This window comes from Saccopteryx leptura, chromosome 1 (assembly GCF_036850995.1).
Source record: "Saccopteryx leptura isolate mSacLep1 chromosome 1, mSacLep1_pri_phased_curated, whole genome shotgun sequence".
Classification (NCBI taxonomy): domain Eukaryota; kingdom Metazoa; phylum Chordata; class Mammalia; order Chiroptera; family Emballonuridae; genus Saccopteryx; species Saccopteryx leptura.
In genome coordinates this window covers 257,660,156-257,668,580 of record NC_089503.1, presented here as the reverse complement: position 1 = coordinate 257,668,580, position 8,425 = coordinate 257,660,156, and the positions used below count along the sequence as shown (strand labels likewise).

General features: G+C 47.5%; 1 protein-coding gene across 8 annotated transcripts in view; it reads left to right on the top strand.

Moving 5' to 3' along the window:
- Positions 1-2,374: 2,374 nt before the first annotated feature.
- Positions 2,375-8,425, top strand: part of BRD4 (bromodomain containing 4) — a 94,111-nt gene continuing 88,060 nt past the window's right edge. For 4 of the 8 annotated variants that reach the window (XM_066348438.1, XM_066348449.1, XM_066348476.1 and 1 more), the window contains exon 1: positions 2,376-2,596. The gene's annotated coding sequence lies outside the window, so the exon portion shown is untranslated. Of the gene's footprint in view, positions 2,597-2,945; positions 3,044-8,425 lie in introns of those variants that run through there. The other 4 variants (XM_066348493.1, XM_066348427.1, XM_066348465.1 and 1 more) reach the window with 3 other exon arrangements.

Below are 8,425 nucleotides of genomic sequence, written 5' to 3'. Positions count from 1 at the left end.
TCAGACTGGGACACAGAGGACCTAGGTTCAAAACACTGAAGTCGCCAGCTTGAGCGTGGGCTCATCTGGTTTGAGCAAGGCTCACCAGCTTGAGCCCAAGGTCACTGGCTTGAGCAAGGGGTCACTCGGTCTGCTGTAGCCTCCCCAACAGGCACATATGAGAAAGCAATCAATGAACAAGGTGTTGCAACAGAGAGTTGATGCTTCTCATCTCTCTCCCTTCCCGTCTGTCCCTATCTGTCCCTCCATTTCTCTCTCTGTTTAAAAAAAAAAGTGTAAAAAAGTTGTTTATGTTCACTTAGCCCTTTGTACCTTCCTATTCTTTTCCTATTTCCAACCACCTTCTGCAAATAGTCCAGTGTGCAAATTTAGGGGCCAGAAGATATTCACAAATTTCAGTATTCTGTAATACAGAATTAGAAGAAAGCTTACAAATGAACCAATTACTGTTACTGCCTTTATTTTTTACACCTAATAATTTATCTCATGCTTTGTTAAAGGATAAAATGAAGTCTTTACTGTGGTGAAGACTCATCAGTGATGTATGATGCCTTTGGTGAAGAGTGAGCAAACACCATGATAGAGCCTGACCAGGCAGTGGCGCAGTGGATAGAGCATCGGACTGGGATGCAGAAAACCCAGGTTCGAGACCCCGAGGTCGCCAACTTGAGCGCGGGCTCATCTGGTTTGAGCAAAAGCCCACCAGCTTAAACCCAAGGTTGCTGGCTCCAGCAAGGGGCTACTCGGTCTGCTGAAGGCTCGTGGTCAAGGCACATATGAGAAAGCAATCAATGAACAACTAAGGTGTTGCAACGCGCAATGAAAAACTAATGATTGATGCTTCTCATCTCTCTCCGTTCCTGTTTGTCTGTCCTTGTCTATCTCTCTCTCTCTGACTCACTCTGTCTCTGTTAAAAAAAAAAAAAAAAAGATTTTATTTATTCATTATAGAGAGGGGAGAGAGAGAGAAAGAGAAGGGGGAGGAGCAGGAAGCATCAACTCCCATATGTGCCTTGACCAGGCAAGCCCAGGGTTTTGAACCAGCAACCTCAGCATTTCCAGGTTGACGCTTTATCCACTGCGCCACCACAAGTCCCGCTCTCTTTTTAAGAAAAAACAAAAAAACCCCCACCATGATAGACATAAAACTATCCTAGTATATTCTGAAAAAAGGTGCAATCAAGAAAATTTTTCATTATCTAGAATTTTTAGAATAACTTGAGTCTCCTATTTTTAAAAGATGGGGCTAAAAATGCCAAGAGTAAAGATAAGAAAAAAAGGGAAAGGAGGTTATGTTTCTCCTTTGAAAATTTTCACAAAACCATCATTTTAAGCTGCAAGTGACCTAAACCTAATCTTCTTACTTAATGGAGCTGATCTGTGGTTTGAGTCTTGAGGACCAGGAGGTCAACTGGGGGACGACTGGAAGGAGAGTGCCCTAGGCCCAGAGTCCAGCACCTTCCAGTCTACATCTTCAAAAATGGTTTGTTTGTTTTTTAGATTTTACTTGATTTTTAGAAAGGGGGGGGGGGAGACAGAGAGAGAGAGAGAGAGAGAGAGAGAGAGAGAGAGGAAGGAGCAGGAAGCACCAACTCCTAATAGTTCCTTCTCATATATGCCTTGACCAGGCAAGCCCAGGGTTTCCAGCTGGCGACCTCAGCGTTCCAGGTCGAGGCTTTATCTACTGTGGCACCACGGGTCAGGCTTTTTTTTCATCCAAAAAAATTTTTTTAATGATTTTATTTATTGACTTTTAGAGAGAGGGGAGAGGAGGAAAAAAGAGAGAGGGAGAGAAGGAGAGTACTAGCTAGCTAAGAAAGCCGTCACCTCGGCCTTGTTGGCAGCGTCCTCAACTCTCCCTCACCCCAATGCCGGGCCCCCGTCGCTGCTCTCTAGCCTTAGCGGCTCAGCACCTCCCAACTCCTCCCACACCCTTCAGGCTCCCCTCCGAGGAGATAGGCTCCCTTAAGACAGATGTCTCTCCTCACCCGCCTTCCTCTTTGAGGACTGATCATCTGACCCTTCTTAAATTCTGGACCTCTCTCTGACTTCAGATCTTTCCCCTGAAGCGCAGCCTTCAGTCTCCTCTCGTTCCCCTCCCTCAGTCTGAAGAATCTTCGTCCTTGGTGTGCGAGGTCCTCTCAACCCCCTCCCTCGGTCTTCGGGGGTCTCTGCCCTCTAGCTGAAGAGTTCCCTTGCTCGTTCTAAAAGGTGCCTCGCAGCTCCACATATCCACCTAGCACTTCGCAGCGTCTGGCTTCCCGGAGCTCGCTCGCGCCTGGGGCGGCCTTGGGGGGCGCGCACGCCGGGCGGCGGCGACGTTGGACCGCGCGCGCAGCGTACGCGGTGACGTCAGTGCGCTGGCGGCGGCGGCGGCGGCGGTGGCGGCTGCGGCGGCGGCGGCGGCGGCGGCCGGGCTGTTTGTTCTGCTCTCCCGCAGCCGAGGAGCCGAAGCAGTGGCTGCGAAGGTGGCGGTTGCCCCGGCGAGCAGGGCCAGTGAGTGTGGCGGAGCGACGGGTGGGCACCGGCGCTGCAAAGTAACCCGGGGAGGAGGCTGCGGCGGCCAGCGGAGGCGGCGTGCGGCCTAGCGTCTCAGGTGAGGACCGGTGCCCTTTAGGGCGGCAGGCGGCGCGGGGCGGCCGGCAAGGGCTCACTGAGCGGCCCGCGTCACCTGCATTGCGTAACGGGGCCACTGCGCCAGCTCCGACGCCGTCGGCGCTGCGCGAGGGTGGTGAGGTTGGGGCGACGCGGGCTCGGGCCTATGGGCCTCCCGCGTCCCCGTGCTACTCACGCCGGGGTTGCTTGCGCCGCTGGCGTCAGGGCGTCGGACCGCTCGCTCGCCCGGTCGTTGGCGCCGCCGCCCCGAGCTCGAGTTGGCCAGCTGGGCGAAGGCGCGGGGCGCGGGCGGGGCGGCCGGCCGGCCGGGGGCCGCCGGGGGGGCGGGCCGAGTAGCCCGGCACTTCCTGCCGCCGCCATTTTGTCAAGTGAGGAGGAGGAGGAGGAGGAAGCGGTCGCTGCGGGGCCCGCGGCTCACCCGGCCCGGGTAAGTCCGGGCCCGGCGTGGTGGCCGCGGCGCCGCAGTCCCCGGGGCGGGCTCGGCTTCAGCTCAGCTGCTCACGTGGGCTGGGCCTTGCGCGCTCTTTCGCCACCTCGGCGTCTTGATCTTTCTGCCCGGCCTAGGGCAGCGCGCCCCCTTCCTCGTTTCCTCACCTTCCCGAGTGTCCTCGGAGCTCTGCAGGAACGCGGCTGTTCCCTAGGAGGAGTCTACCGCTGCACGCCTGCTATGGGGGCTAGCTTGGACCCCTTTGCCGAACTTCTAGCCTGGCAGCCTCTCGCTGGGCGCTTTGTTTTGCTCGATCGGTGCTTGCTTGTCGTCCTTGCCTTGTTGTGCGAGGTGGTGGTTTGGGATGAGGATTTGATGAAGTTGTGATTCAGCGAAATGAAATGATTCTAACAAAAAAATATAGAACAAAACGGAAATAGCACAGCTTTACCCGCCTGAGACGTCCCCAAGGCCTGGCCTTGGATGAAAATGGGAAATCCCACTTTGATGTAGTGGACAGTGTTCGAGTCGGTGGCTGAGTCATGTGCTTTTGCTGTGTGGCTGGCTGACCTTTCTTTTATTCAAGACCACGCATTGTTATTTGAAGTGTTTTTATTTAGTTATTAACTCATTTAATAATTCTTACAACTTGGTGGGGTTTTATGGTGGTCTTGGTCATTCGATTCATATTTACCAGTATATTGGGTGCAAGAAGAGACCCCTTAGAGCCTGTGCCTCATGAGAATTGAAGTGTCTTCGCCGACCATATTTACAAAAACCCAGTTTCACTGTACCTCTATGCCAGTGGCTCTTTAGTGGTTGGGAGATTTTCATGAATGAGGCTGTCAGGTTCCTTGTGAGTCTTGGGAATTACTCTACAGTATTTATGAATATGCTTTCAATTTCAAGAACGTTTAGGATGGCAGTTTTATTATCTTGCCATTAATTTAATAAAACTTTTTTGTTTAATTTGGGTAGGGGTTTTTTCCAGTTAGGCATTGTAGATAACCAAACCTTTCTCCCCAAAAGCTTCAACCTGGAGCAAATAAAAGTCTCATGTTTTCCTTTGACCAAATCGAGAAGGAAAAGCCACATCTGACGCAAAGTGCATCCCCTATTCCCCTCATCTTGGTAGGAAACATAGTATCTAAGGAAGGGCTCAGGCTGTGAAGTAAAATTAGTAAGTCTTAGACATTGTTTCCAAAAGTTACCTTTTGGAGCCAGTTGTGATCTTTGTGCTAAATTGTGCTTTTACTTTTGGAGGGGGGGGGGGAATACTTTCATTTTATTGACTACCTTGAGATTTACAGATTAGAAGGAGATTGTGGAGGCTTCTTTTTTTTCTTAATTTAAAGGAAGAACCATTTGATGCCTCAGTGATTTCAAGAAGACTCTGGGCTGTTAAATCTTCTGACAGTCATAGTCTGTCATAATTATGTGCATGTAGAATGTTTTGATTTTTATTTTGAATAAACTTGTGAAGTACATCATGTTTTTATGTTACTGGTAAATTTGTAAAAGAGAAGCTTGTCATTGAGAACTGCTGCTAACATTTCATAAATCCATGCTGAAATTTAATTCGTGAGACATGAGTTTGTAAAAATACAATTTTCTTAAATTGTTTATTTTTTACTAGACTGTAACTTCCATGAGAGCAGGATTTTGTTTGCTTTGCTTTGCCTATTTTTATTCTCTATTGTATCCTCAATGCCTAGAATGGCACCTAAAACATTCTGAGTGAATAAACTGGAGAGATAATTGAGCAAGAATTTGGCATGTCCATAATACCAACTGCAAATAATTTCTCTTAATAAAATATTGTTAACAGGGGACATAATTGATCAGTAGTAATGTACAAGAAATGGGAATTTTATGTATTTTAAACTTTACTTACTGATTTTAGAGAGAGAAAGGGAAGGAGAGAGACAGAGATATACATCAATCTGTTCTTCTATGTGCCCAGATCTGGGATCAAAACTGCAACCTTTTCCTATTGGGACCACACTTAACCAACCGAGCTATCTGGCCAGCACTAAGAAATGCGAATTTTCACTAAGATAACATAAAGCTCTCTAGGAACTGCAGTAGATTTATAATAGGCAGAGTGGCATGCAATTGCTTCTGTGCACTATCTACTGTATATTTCCCACCTAGCAGTTTGAAAGGTGATGAGTGGGTCTAGGCTGTGGTTCAACCCTGACTTGGGTAGTGTTTTAAGAGGGCAGTGAAGTGTTTATAATAAACAGGTATTGGTAGCATTTCTTTTTCTTTTTAATTTTATTTATTTTGTGACAGAGAGAGGGACAGATAGGAAGGGAGAGAGATGAGAAGCATCAACTCTTTGTGTGGCACCTTAGTTGTTCGTTGATTGCCTTCTCATATGTGCCTTGACTGGGGGGCTACAGCAGACTGAGTGACCCCTTGCTTGAGCCAGCGACCTTGGGCTCAAGCTGGTGAGCCTTGCTCAAACCAGATGAACATGCACTTAAGCTGGCGACTTCAGGGTTTTGAACCTGGGTCCTCTGCATCCCAGTCAGACGCTCTATCCAGTGCGCCACCATCCGGTCAGGCGGTAGCATTTCTTATTGTGAATCTCATGTTAATAAAAACTTGATTTACAAAAAAGCACTTCTTTTTAATATTCTGACTTCATATGTAATTGGCCAATCCATATCAGCCATTAGTTTCTGAACTCTTATGTACAAAGGAAGACAAGAAGATATTTACACAATGACTTTTTAAAGTTATTTTTTTTAATTCATTTTAGAGAAGAGAGAGAGAGAGAGAAGGGGGGAGGAGCAGGAAGCATCAACTCCCATATGTGCCTTGACTGGACTGAGCCAGTGACCCCTTGCTCAAACCAGTGACCTTGTGGTTTAAGCTGGTGACCTTGGGGTTTTGAAGCTGAGTCCTCAGTGTCCCAGGTCAGTATTTTATCCACTGTACCACCAGCTGGTCAGGCTAGGGAGCAGATTTTTATTGTGAGGATTGAAACTGGAGAACTACATGGAATGTGGAACTAGGCTAGTGTGGGTGGGGTTGGGAGTAGAAGGAACTGGGCTGTAAGGAGTACACTATACCTGCCTTGGGCCAGTTGCATACCTCCCAAGCCTCAGTTTCTCATATGTGAAATGGGATAATAGGTTTGGGCTCCAAGAAATTGAACCAGAATCTAGATTTTTATTTTTTATTTTTGTATTTTTCTGAACTTGGAAACAGGGAGGCAGTCAGACAGACTCCTGCATGCGCCAGACCGGGCTCCACCCAGCATGCCCACCAGAGGGCGATGCTCTGCCCATCTGGGGCGTTGCTCTGTTGCAACCAGAGCCATTCTAGCGCCTGAGGCAAAGGCCATAGAGCCATCCTCAGCACCCGTGCCAACTTTGCTCCAGTGGAGCCTTGGCTGCAGGAGGGGAAGAGAGAGGCAGAGAGGAAGGAGAGGGGGAGGGGTGTAGAAGCAGATGGGCGCTTCTCCTGTGTGCCCTGGCCGGGAATTGAACCCAGGACTCCTGCACGCCAGGCTGACGCTCTACCATTGAGCCAACCGGCCAGGGCTAGAATCTAGATTTTAAGAGACAGTAATTCTTAGTATGTTCCTTCTACCAACCCCATTATCACCACTTTAACCTGTCAGATAAAAACAAATTCTCACTTAAAAACAACTCCATCTCTCACTTTAAATCATCTCCTCCACTGGTCTCCACTCACAGCTCACTTGGAGGAAGACACACGTAGAGGGGGCCTGAAAAGCACCTAGTTTATATTGGTGTAAGCTAGTGCACTTTCCTAGCCCTCAGCAGCTCAACTCTTACCCAGGTACCTAATCCCACTTCAATTCATTTTTTTAAAGATTTTATTTATTCATTTTAGAAAGAAGAGAGAGAGAAAGATAAAGAGAAAGAGAGCAGGGTGGGAGGAACAGGAAGCATTAACTTCCATATGTGCCTTTACCAGGCAAGTCCAGGGTTTTGAACCAGCGACCTCAGCATTTCCAGGTTAATGCATTATTCACTGCGCCACCACAGGTCAGGCAGGCCCCACTTCAGTTCTTGGCCATGGTCAATGACAACAAGTAACCCTGAGAGGGCACCACCTCATTTTACCCTCAGCTGAAAAATTTGTAAATGAAGTTTGGAGAAGGTGACAGTCTGAAAGTCACAGAATAGACAGCAGGGCCAGGATTCAAACTGTGTGTAAGTGTGCAGCACTGGTGGTATCAGTCTTTGCAGCAGGCCAGAAAAAAATGCTACAGAATTGGACAAGAGGCCACTTAAGCCCTTCTCCTCACCATCGCCAGAGCATTTAGGTTAACACTGAACTACTAGTGTACGGTCAGGAATTCAGGAAACAAAGTCCAGCTCTGGTCAGGAGAGAGTAGAAAGGTCGAAGAGCAAGATCTTCAGACATTTCTACTTCTCAGAACAAACTCAAGATAACATTTTGCTTTTATGTAATTGTTATTTGGGGGTGGGGGAGATGTTAAAAACCTCACCCCCTCACCCTTATAAATACTGTCAAGCTGTGATCAGAGAAACAGAAATCCATGGAACTCATCTAGAAAAGTAATTTGTAACAAGTTTTCAAATATGCATATCCTTTGGTCTAGCAATTCCCATTCTAGACATGAAAAAAAGAGAAAACAAAAATCACTTTTTTCTGAACTATGGGTAATGAAATGAATTCAGTAGGTTGCAGTCGTTACGTAAGGGAAAAAAGGAAATGTCAGAGGATGTCATTCATTCAAGAGTACTTTTTAAAAACTTTGATTTTATGTATTGTGTATATGATAAAAAGTGCATTTCTTATTGCGGGTCATGTCAGAACAGTGTGAAATAACATTGTTTTAGGTATTACTCAGGGGGGTACTTTGATTTCCCTCCCTCTTTATTTTGCCATTTTGCAGTCTATTTATTTCTTCATCACCTGCCTAAGAGTGACCTTCTTGAATATGCTTTTTCGTAGCAGGTGAACTGCACTGATTTTTAGTTTATTTTTTTTACTTGTACCCGCTGTTTACTAGAAGCTCTGGGGAGTGAGAGAGGTGTAGCGAAGGTGAGAAAGTATGTAGTGGTGGAGGTTCTCAGTAGTTTGCAACAGGTAAAACAAGGAGTAAATAGCCTGCCTAACCAGGCAGTGGTGCAGTGGATAGAGCATTGGCCTGGGATGCTGAGGACCCAGGTTCAAAACCCCAAGGTTACCAACTTGAGTGAGGGCTCGCCTGCTTGAGTGTGGGATCCTAGACATGACCCCATGGTCTCTGGCTTGAAGCCCAAAGTCACTGGCTTGAACAAGGGGCCGCTGACGCCCTTCCCCAGCAAGGCACATATGAGAAAGCAATCCACAAACAAACTAATGTGCCACAACTATGAGTTGATGCTTCTC